Here is a 10,026-nt window from a genome sequence, read left to right as displayed (position 1 = left end):
TGCATGAATAAAACATTAATTATTGCTCTGTTTGCTACACTGATTTGCTTTAACACTGAATATGGAAAAAGCAATGAATGAATGAATGAATGAAATAAGTTTATTTCGGTCATATAATCAACCATCAACCATTTTGTGTGACCAGTTTGACAGTACAGATACACATTTACACACAAAAAGAAAAGAAAAAGAATGACCGAAAAAGGAATAGGCCAAAGTTTATATTTGCCTATCCTAAACCTCCACACTGATTTGCTTTGACACTGAATATGGAACAAGCAACGCTTATATAACTTAATAGTGCAAAATCAACTTTCAAAAAACAAACAAAAAAACATCAATGGCATATTATATACAATTTAAATAAAACATGTAATGCCTATTTTCGATTTGCAGCCTTCTGAAGTAAATATCAACATGAACTTTATCCACAGACTAATAAATTTGAAATTAAAATAATGAATAAATCAACCATTCAGACCTTTTTACTGCTGAGTTTGCAACACACTGATCTAATCTGATGTGCCCAAGCCAGATACCTGGCCTTTTTTCTTCGATGCTAGTTTATTAATGTCGGGGCTCAGGCTTTGAGCTGAGGCCACCTTCACTATTGACAGAAGGTGTTCATCAGTGAGACGTATCCTGAGACGTTTTCGTCATCTTCATTGAGGACTAAAGTTGCTCACATAGATACGTGCTGCCGAACATGGAGAGCAAGTGAGCAGCTTGGGTGCGGAGCTGAGACATTGTGTCAGGGATGAGTTGTGGCAAGTGTGTGGCGCCAACTGCATCATACTTTGACTTCAGCGTGTTATAACACTGGAGTTCAAATCAGCTCCATTTGGAGGTTAATTGGTGCTTTTTCCACGTCAACTGCAAACGGATTACTAAGCAGTTCAAATTTACACTTCTGACCATCAAAGTCGCCAAATCGCCGGCTAAACTCAACGCCGAGTACACTGAGTTTTTCACCAAAATGTGCGGACACAGCGGTAGAGAGCTGCGTTTTTATGGTTTGGCAGCAGGGGAAATGGCCAAGGTTTCCTTGCAGCAGTTGACAGGCAGAGTTTAGTTTTAAAAGCTCTCACTGACAAGTACATATCTGTGATGATGCGGCCCCGCCCCTGCAGCTGCAGGTTCAGCGCATCAAGATGCCTTGAGATGTCACACAGAAAGGCCAGCTCACACAGAAACTTTTGCTCCCGGAGGTCTGCCATGTCCTTCCCTTCCCTTTGCTTTGCAGAAACTGACATATTTCTTCACGCAGCTCGAAATCTGTCTAATACTTTTCCGCGGCTCAACCATCTCACCTCTGTGTGATACGGTATGTCTGTCTGTTTCGAACCAAATCGTCCAGAAAAGAAATAAACTGGCGGTGATTCAGACCTTTGGCTCATATAAAGTTAACAACTTTTGTTGTTGTGGTCATGACATGTTTCATCTTTAGGGCTTTAGCACACAGTGACTCTTGATGTATGATGCAGAGTTATGTATGTATGTGTGTATGTATGACTGCACAGTTCTCTTCCAGCATCTTTTCACAAATCCTGCCCACCAGTCCATTCTTTTTACCACTCATCGCTGGCGCACCATCAGTGGTTGATCCCACGAGTTTATCCCACGGCAGGTTTATTTCAGTTACAGATTTGCAAACCTCCTCAAATATTTCCTTCCCTGTGGTTGTGCCATGCATGGATTTAAATCCCAAAAGCTCCCCCGTAACACACATATTTGAGTCGATACCGCGGATGAAGACTGACAGCTGCACAGTATCAGACGCGTCAGTGCTCTCGTCCACAGCAAGGGAAAAAGAAACAAAATATTTTCCCTTTTCCATCACCTGGTCATGCAGATTGGTGACAAGATCACATGTGTGCTCAACTATTGTGTTCCTGCACAGGCTTGCGTTTGAAAATGCCTGCTTTTTTTCTGGGCACACTTGGTCATAAACTTTCAGCATGCACTTTTTATCAAACTCTCCCTCATTAAAGGGTCGGGTTGATTTGGCGATTTCTTTTGCCGCAATATAACTTGCCTTTACAGCAGCCTCATTTTGTGCTGTGGCTTTTTTGAACATATACTGTTGTGAAAGCAAACCTCTTTTCATCTCCTCTATTTTCTGGCTCCTTTGAGTCGTGTCCAGTTCCTTGTACTCGTCGTGGTGTTTCGTTTCATAGTGTCGCCTAATGTTGTACTCCTTAGTTACCGACATGTTGGCTCCACAAACGAGACAAACAGGTCTGTCTTTTACATATACAAACAGATATTATGTCTCCCATCTGTCCAGAAAAGTTCTGTTTTCGCTCTTCCTTTTCGCCATTTTTGGTAGGGGTAACACGGTGACACTGACAGTTGTAGAATGAGGCCGCAGCACGTCTGGGAGAGAGGCACGGGGAGGCGGGGTGAGCCGGCTAGCTTTCAGCCGAAGCGTGGTGCAAGAACGCGGATCGCTACTGACCCAGAGGAGAGAGCATGGCTGGCACGCCAAAACAGCCGCAGAGCATTATGGGATTTGTAGTATTAGCACACTTGCCAACATTGAGACCTCCAAATTCGGGAGATGGGGGCGCGCGCGGCGGGTTGAGGTGGTAGGTGGGGGGGGTTGAGGTGGGTGGGGTTGGGGTAGGGGGTGCGGGGGGTGTTGGTGGTATAGTGTATATTGTAGCATCCCGGAAGAGTTAGTACTGCAAAGGGTTCTGGGTATTTGTTCTGTTGTGTTTATGTTGTGTTTATGTTGTGTTAAGGTGCGGGTGTTCTCCCAAAATGTGTTTGCCATTCTTGTTTGGTGTGGGTTCACAGTGTGGCGCATAATTGAAACGGTATCAAAAAATGTTTTATGGCCACCGTCAGTATGATCTGTATGGCTGTGGACTAAGTATGTCTTGCAGCCGTGCGTGTGCGCTTAGGTGTGTTTAAAAGCGGCATATATTTTGGGACTGGGTTTGGACAGGACACTAAAGACAATGCCTATAAGGCACATCATCAAAATAGATGAGTCTCAAGAGAAATTGGGAGGGTTGACAAATATGTTAGCGGTGAATGCGGTGTTACAGCGGCACCGCCTCTGTATAAATCCGGCGGGCCATCTCTAATGTTAATTTGATATTGCCTCAAGGGCCAAATGAAATTACTCGGCGGGCCGCGGGCCAGAGTTTGACACCCATGCTCTAGAGGCAGTTGTGTATTGTTGACAGGGAGTTAGTCTATAGGCGAATCCACTCTGATGTGCCACAATTCCGGAAGGAATCTCTTTGAAGCAATTTTCTTCGCCATTTTTTAATAGGCTATTGTGAATTAAAAGTATAAGGTCATACTATTATTGCTGATAGAGCTTTTGGACGTGGCATGGGTAGACTCTTAGGGACTTCAGGGGATTAGGGGGAACCAAGGTGGGCAGTAATTAGTGACAGCTATATCCAAGGCTACTTTGACTAATGGTACTGTGTAAAAGACATACCCAGATTGTAGATGTGTACAAAGCTGGTCGCTGTGAACCCATAATGCATTGATGTGAATAAATAAAAGTCAAAACCATGAGTTACAATGGTACACTGGTACACTGAATGTTGTTTATTGTCCACAAAGTTAGTAAAGTCAAGGCCAACATTGTACCAATCCACCCAAACGACAGTCCTTTTTTTGTCAAGTTCTCACATGTTTTTTTGGAATAATTGGCTGAACTTGTGTTGAATCCTTTAAATCTCCCACATTCTTGCAATAGATTCATAAATATCTAATAGTCCATGAATAGTTCTAAGTGGATTGCTAGTAGAGCCTGAGAAAATAAATTTGCTATTTATGACCTTTGTTCAAACAGATCTTTCTCTTGGATTGTATGTATTCCAAATATATCTAGAACATCTTACAAAAGATGGTGTTATGGCACACAGATTTTTTGGATTTTGCCTATCATTCACAATTAAAACACATATGTCTTTTCATGTTTGTACATTAGAAAATGATTAAAAAGAAACATTACTTGTGCATTAGTTTCTTATTAGCTAATAATTTAGTTAATAGGTGTCACCTATTCCACCCATAAAGCTTCCCCCAAAAAACCGCGCACAACACTCCATTAACATCTCATGACCTGGTTATTAACCAAGTATGAACATATTTTCTTCAAAAGGAAAATACAGTTTTTTATGTATATACTTCCATGTGTATATACATACAACCATACAGAAATATTTAATATACATGGTTCAGGAATCTGTAGCCTTTAACATTCCAAGAGCCATTTTGGCCCGTGTTATAAAGTAAAGAAGTCAAAAGGATCCTCAAATATTCTCACGAAAATCTGCTGGTGGACATCTAGACAACGAGATCAAGGGCGTGCTATGAAGCCATCGCCTTAGACGCTTTCTACAACATGTTCAAAATGCTTCGCATTCTAGCAACACATACAAGATTGAAAGGCATACTGGGTGATACAGAGTACACTGATGGTTGTGATATAAACAATTTTAACACTCTTACTAATATGCGCCACGCTGTGAAGCCACACGAAACAAGAATGACAAACATTTTGGGAGAACATCCTCACAGTAACACAACATAAATGCAACACAACAAATACCCAGAATCCTTTGCATGCATGATTCTTCCTGAATATATTTTACACCCCCGCGCCCCCAACCCCACCCACCTTACCGACGTACGGGGGGGTCGGGAGGGTCTTGGGGTGGGGGTGGGGTTGATATATAACAACGGACGGCCACTTTGGCTTTGATAAAATGGTGTGGGTGGATGATGACTCTAGTGATGCGGTGGCGGATGATATAATTGTATATCCGCGCATCTCTAATAGATAGATGTATAGTACTTTATTGATTCCTTCAGGAGAGTTCTTTCAGGAAAATTAAGATTCCAGCAGTAGTGTACAGAGTTGAGATCAATTTAAAAAGTAAAAAGTAAACAATGGGGTTTTAAATGGAAACAAAATAAAAAATTTTACAATAAGAATGAAAATAAAAAGCAACAATGTGAATAAAAATATAACAGTAAAATAAGAATATAACAAGAGAAACTAGGCAGTAGTGACCATGTTATGAAAAAGTATTGCACTGTTATTGTTTTGCATCCCCCGTCATCCTAGTACCCCCCGCCCTATCGGGTCCTTTTGGCTCATAGGACTCCGGAGACAGTGGACAGGTACTGACAGGCCAAGCGGTGTGCAGCTTCAGCGGTCGTGAAAGGAAAAACTTGGACATGGGAGAAATTTGGGGAAGCCATGGAAAACAACTTCCGAACGGCTTTGAAGCGATTCTGGACGACCATCCGCCGCCTCAGAAAGGGGAAGCAATGTATGGTGCAGATGGTGTTCTGCCGACCTGGACTGCGGATGTTGTGGATCGGTGGAGGGAATACTTTGAAGACCTCCTCAATCCCACTAACACGTCTTCCAATGAGGAAGCACTGCCTGGGGAATTCTGTGGTGACTCTCCTTTTTCTGGGCCTGACGTTGCTGAGGTAGTTAAAAAGGTCCTCGGTGGCAAGGCCCCAGGGGTGGATAAGATCCGCCCTGAGTTCTTTAAGGTTCTGGATGCTGTGGGACTGTTTTGGTTGACAAGACTCTGCAGCATCGTATGGACATCGGGGGCCGTACCTCTGGATTGGCAGACCAGGGTGGTGGTTCCTCTCTTTAAGAAGGGGGACCGGAGGGTGTGTTCCAACTATTGTGGGATCACACTCCTCAGCCTTCCCGGTAAGGTTTATTCAGGTGTACTGGAGAGGATGCTACACAGGATAGTCGAACCTCTGATTCAGGAGGAACAGTGTGGTTTTCGTTCTGGTCGTGGAACTGTGGACCAGCTCTTTACTCTTGGCAGGATCCTTGAGGGTGCATGGGAGTTTGCCCAACCAGTTTACATGTGCTTTGTGAACTTGGAGAAGGCATTCGACCGTGTCCCTCGGGAAGTCCTGTGGGGAGTGCTCAGACAGTATGGGGTATCGAACTGTCTGATTGTGGCTGTTCGCTCTCTGTTTGTTCAGCATTGCCGGCAGTAAGTCGGAAACATTTCCAGTGAGGGTTGGACTCCGCCAAGGCTGCCCTTTGTCACCGATTCTGTTCAGAACTTTTATGGACAGAATTTCTAAGCGCAGTCAAGGCGTTGAGGTGATCCAGTTTGGTGGCTGCAGAATTAGGTCTCTGCTTTTTGCAGATGATGTGGTCCTGATGGCTTCATCTGGCCAGGATCTTCAGCTCTCACTGGATCGGTTCCAGGCCGAGTGTGAAGTGACCGGGATGAGAATCAGCACCTCCAAGTCCGAGTCCATGGTTCTCGTCCAGAAAAGGGTGGAGGGCCATCTCTGTGTTGGGGAGGAGACCCTGCCCCAAGTGGAGGAGTTCAAGTACCTCGGAGTCTTGTTCACGAGTGAGGGAAGAGTGGATCGTGAGATTGACAGGCGGATCGGTGTGGCATCTTCAGTAATGCGGACGTTGTATCGATCCGTTGTGGTGAAAATGAGCTGAGCCGGAAGGCAAAGCTCTCAATTTACCGGTCGATCTACATTCCCATCCTCACCTATGGTCATGAGCTTTGGGTTATGACCGAAAGGACAAGATCACGGGTACAACCGGCCGAAATGAGTTTCCTCTGTTGGTTGGCGGGGCTCTCCCTTAGAGATAGAGTGAGAAGCTCTGCCATCCGGGGGGAGCTCAAAGTAAAGCCGCTGCTCCTCCACACCGAGAGGAGACAGATGATGTGGTTCGGGCACCTGGTCAGGATGCCACCCGAACGCCTCCCTAGGGAGGTGTTTAGGGCACGTCCAACTGGTAGGAGGCCACGAGGAAGACCCAGGACACGTTGGGAAGACTATGTCTCCCGGCTGGCCTGGGAATGCCTCGGGATCCCCAGGGAAGAGCTGGATGAAGTGGCTGAGGGAAGAAAAGTCTGGGCTTCCCTGCTTAGGCAACTGCCTCCGCGACCCGACCTCGGATAAGCAAAAAGAAGATGGATGGATGGTTTTGAAGGTTTTAAACTACCAAAATAATACCCGCATCCTTTGACTTGTCAGTGTGTGGCCCTCAGTGGGAAAATTTTGGGCCCCCTGGTCGAGGAGCATATGTCTCTCAATGCAGTGACATCATACTGATTTACTAAGGTAACATTTACTGTAACTGCATGTGTGCACAAACATCATGTCAATTTATACAGTGTATGAATTAGGCCACACAGCAGATGCCAGAGATCTGTGAACCAATCCAGAGGAGTTTCCAGTGGTCCTCATCTGTGTGATAATGACCTACATAAGGAACACACCCCTGCAGTGCTGGAGCTTAGCATCGGGATTGGCACAGTAATACGTGGCAAATACAGTACATGTCCAAAAACACATGTAAAAACATCTACAAAACATCTATATTACGGAAAAGTCCCAAGACGTTTCCTACGGTTTATCTGAAATAAAGTCTGGAAAGTTTTCCAGGGGAGGATTGGAGGCTTCACTGACAGTCAGAGATGATGAACAATCCAGGGGGTGGAGCTAAATCAAAGGAGATTTAGAGGGGCGAGTGTGGACCTTTTAGGGGGATTTGGGCTGAGGCTGTGCAGGGGGTGTCTGGGTTAAAGCAAGAGGAGGAGGCACAGGACCCGAATGCCTAACTGAGGGGGGTGAAAAATAGAGGGTTTTTCGTTAGAAAATAGAAATAAAATCGGAAGTCATGTCAGGTTTGGCTTCTCAAATAGCGGGGCGCAATCCTCTCAAAAGACACATACGGATTCAAGGAGTTACAGGTTCATACATTTGTCATACTTAATGTTCTCCCGCATCCAGGGAAGTATTTCCTGACTTTATAAACAATGAAAAATTACAAAAGATTTTGTAATAATAAAAAATATAGATGTAATTATTGTAGTATCAACTATATACGACTCTTGTATTTGGTATCCCTACAGTCGATGTCTGTGTCGACCCACCTTTGGCATTTTTTTTACATTCAGGAGCGCTAGCTTGGTGTTCGCGGTTAGCTATTGTATCCTCCTACGGTTTGGAGTGAAGCATAGTTAGCTATTCCTCATCCTGCAGGGATAATACTAGTAAGAAATGTTATTTGTCACAGTGGAGGTGTGGATTAGTAATTTAAAAGTAGCTCAAATACATCAGACTGTGAGTGGACAAGAGCAAGAACTAAGCACCTCTTGCACAGCTGTGCTTCAGTGTTTAAAGCTTCTTTATCTGTAGTTTTTCAGCCAAAATGTGCCCATTCTCCCTTTTCTGTCCCCACACCGTTTCTGTTTGTAAGTACTTTGTGTGTGTGCCAACGCATACGCACAAAGTACATAGTACAAAGTGCTCATTTTTACCTGCAATGTGATATGCAAATGCAAATGTTGGTGCTAGTCGGGACTTAATGAATGTTTATCCATGTAGACGCTTCTCCTGCCGCACTTCTCTGCATGTACGTCTTTGCTGTGCTCCAGCATTCTGTTATGTTGTTTTGTAGCCTGTAAGTTGTAGTTTGGTATGGCATAGCCTTCCCTATGATTCCATGCCCTTTCAAGCGGCACTCATCTTTTGTTTATTTTTGATCACTGGATTAAACTTATTTTTACCTGCACACTACCTTCCTCGGGTTGTCTGCATTTCTGGGAACATGCCAAATATCGCCATCATGCAACCCAAGCATCACAAGGTACTAATTAACTCCGCCTATCATGTTCGCGCCATTTGCCTCATTGTCAAAGCTGTTATCACCTGTTAAATTGAAATCAATGCCTTTTCATTTAGATAAACATGACGAGAGGCGGATTACGACTGGCTTCGAGACTGGCAGTAATATCTCCACTTCACATCTACATTAAGCTTCTCATTGGTCTGGTCAAAGGCTCATGCCCATTTGCCACAGTGCTCCTAATTTTTGGTAGGTGAATGTTCAATTGTAGTCAGAAAAAAGTTGCATTTTTTCCTCCAACCAGTTTTAATTATACAACGGAAACAAAACACAAATTGAATATTGTGCAATAGTTCATTAATTTTGGCAATTCAACTTCAAAAAGTAAAAATAGTAAAATTTGTTATGAACTAATTACGTGCAAACTGAGGTATGTTCATTATTTATTGTTATTTTCAGAATCATGGCCTTCAGTTTTTGAAAACACCACATTTTCTGAGATTTTCAATTCGGTAAACCATGTACATCAAAACAAAATCTAAGGAAGCCTTGAAATATGTTGTGTTGCAAGTTATGAGCCGGCATTATATTAGTTTCTAAATCTAAACAGACCTTTGCACGGTATTCTAGTTTCTTTGGTTTCACCTTTAAATTAACTTGGGAGACGACAAACAATATTAATTTTCAAAAAAAGTTTTTTTTTTCTATGCTGTGTCTCTTAAGACCTCATTGTTGAATTTGTAAGGTTCCCAGCAGGCACAAGACATTGATATAATGTTGATTAAACATACATGTACTTTGAAACAATGTTGCAAAAATAGTTGTATTTGTAAACTGAATCAAAGTTGATGTACAACGATATTTTCAATGGTCAAATCAATGTTGTCAAAAATCATGATGTTTCGAACGTTGTATTTGTGTTATCGAATATTGGTTGGGAAATGACCAAAATTCAACAGTCAAATCGACGTTCGAGCCCAACATTGATTAAACATTATCAAAAATCCTGTTGTTTCAACATTGTATTTTTGTTGTAGAATATTGGTTGGAAAATGAGCAAAATTCAACGGTGAAATCAACGACAGAGCCCGACATTGATGAAACGTCGTCAAAAAGCATGTTGTTTAAATGTTGCATTTGTCTTGTGGAATATTGGTTGGGAAACGAACAAATTTCAATGGTCAAATCAACATTGGAACCTGACATTGAATAAATGTCAAAAAGCATGCTGTTTCAACGTTGCATTTGTGTTGCAGAATATTGGTTGGAAAATGAACACATTTCAATGGTCAAATCAACGTTAGAACTTGGGATTGAATAAACATCAAAAAGAATGCTGTTTCAACGTTGCATTTGTGTTGCAGAATATTGGTTGGAAAATGAACAAATTTCAATGGTCAAATCAACGT

At 42.8% G+C, this 10,026-nt stretch overlaps 1 pseudogene; it reads right to left on the bottom strand.

Annotated features, from left to right (window-relative positions):
- Window positions 1-512: 512 nt before the first annotated feature.
- LOC133544935 (general transcription factor II-I repeat domain-containing protein 2-like) lies at window positions 513-2,320 on the bottom strand (annotated as a pseudogene).
- Window positions 2,321-10,026: the final 7,706 nt, after the last annotated feature.

The sequence above is a fragment of the Nerophis ophidion genome, linkage group LG28, assembly GCF_033978795.1.
Source record: "Nerophis ophidion isolate RoL-2023_Sa linkage group LG28, RoL_Noph_v1.0, whole genome shotgun sequence".
In the NCBI taxonomy this organism is placed as follows: Eukaryota; Metazoa; Chordata; class Actinopteri; order Syngnathiformes; family Syngnathidae; genus Nerophis; species Nerophis ophidion.
Note: the sequence above shows the minus strand (reverse complement) of the source record. Positions and strands in the feature narration are given on the sequence as shown.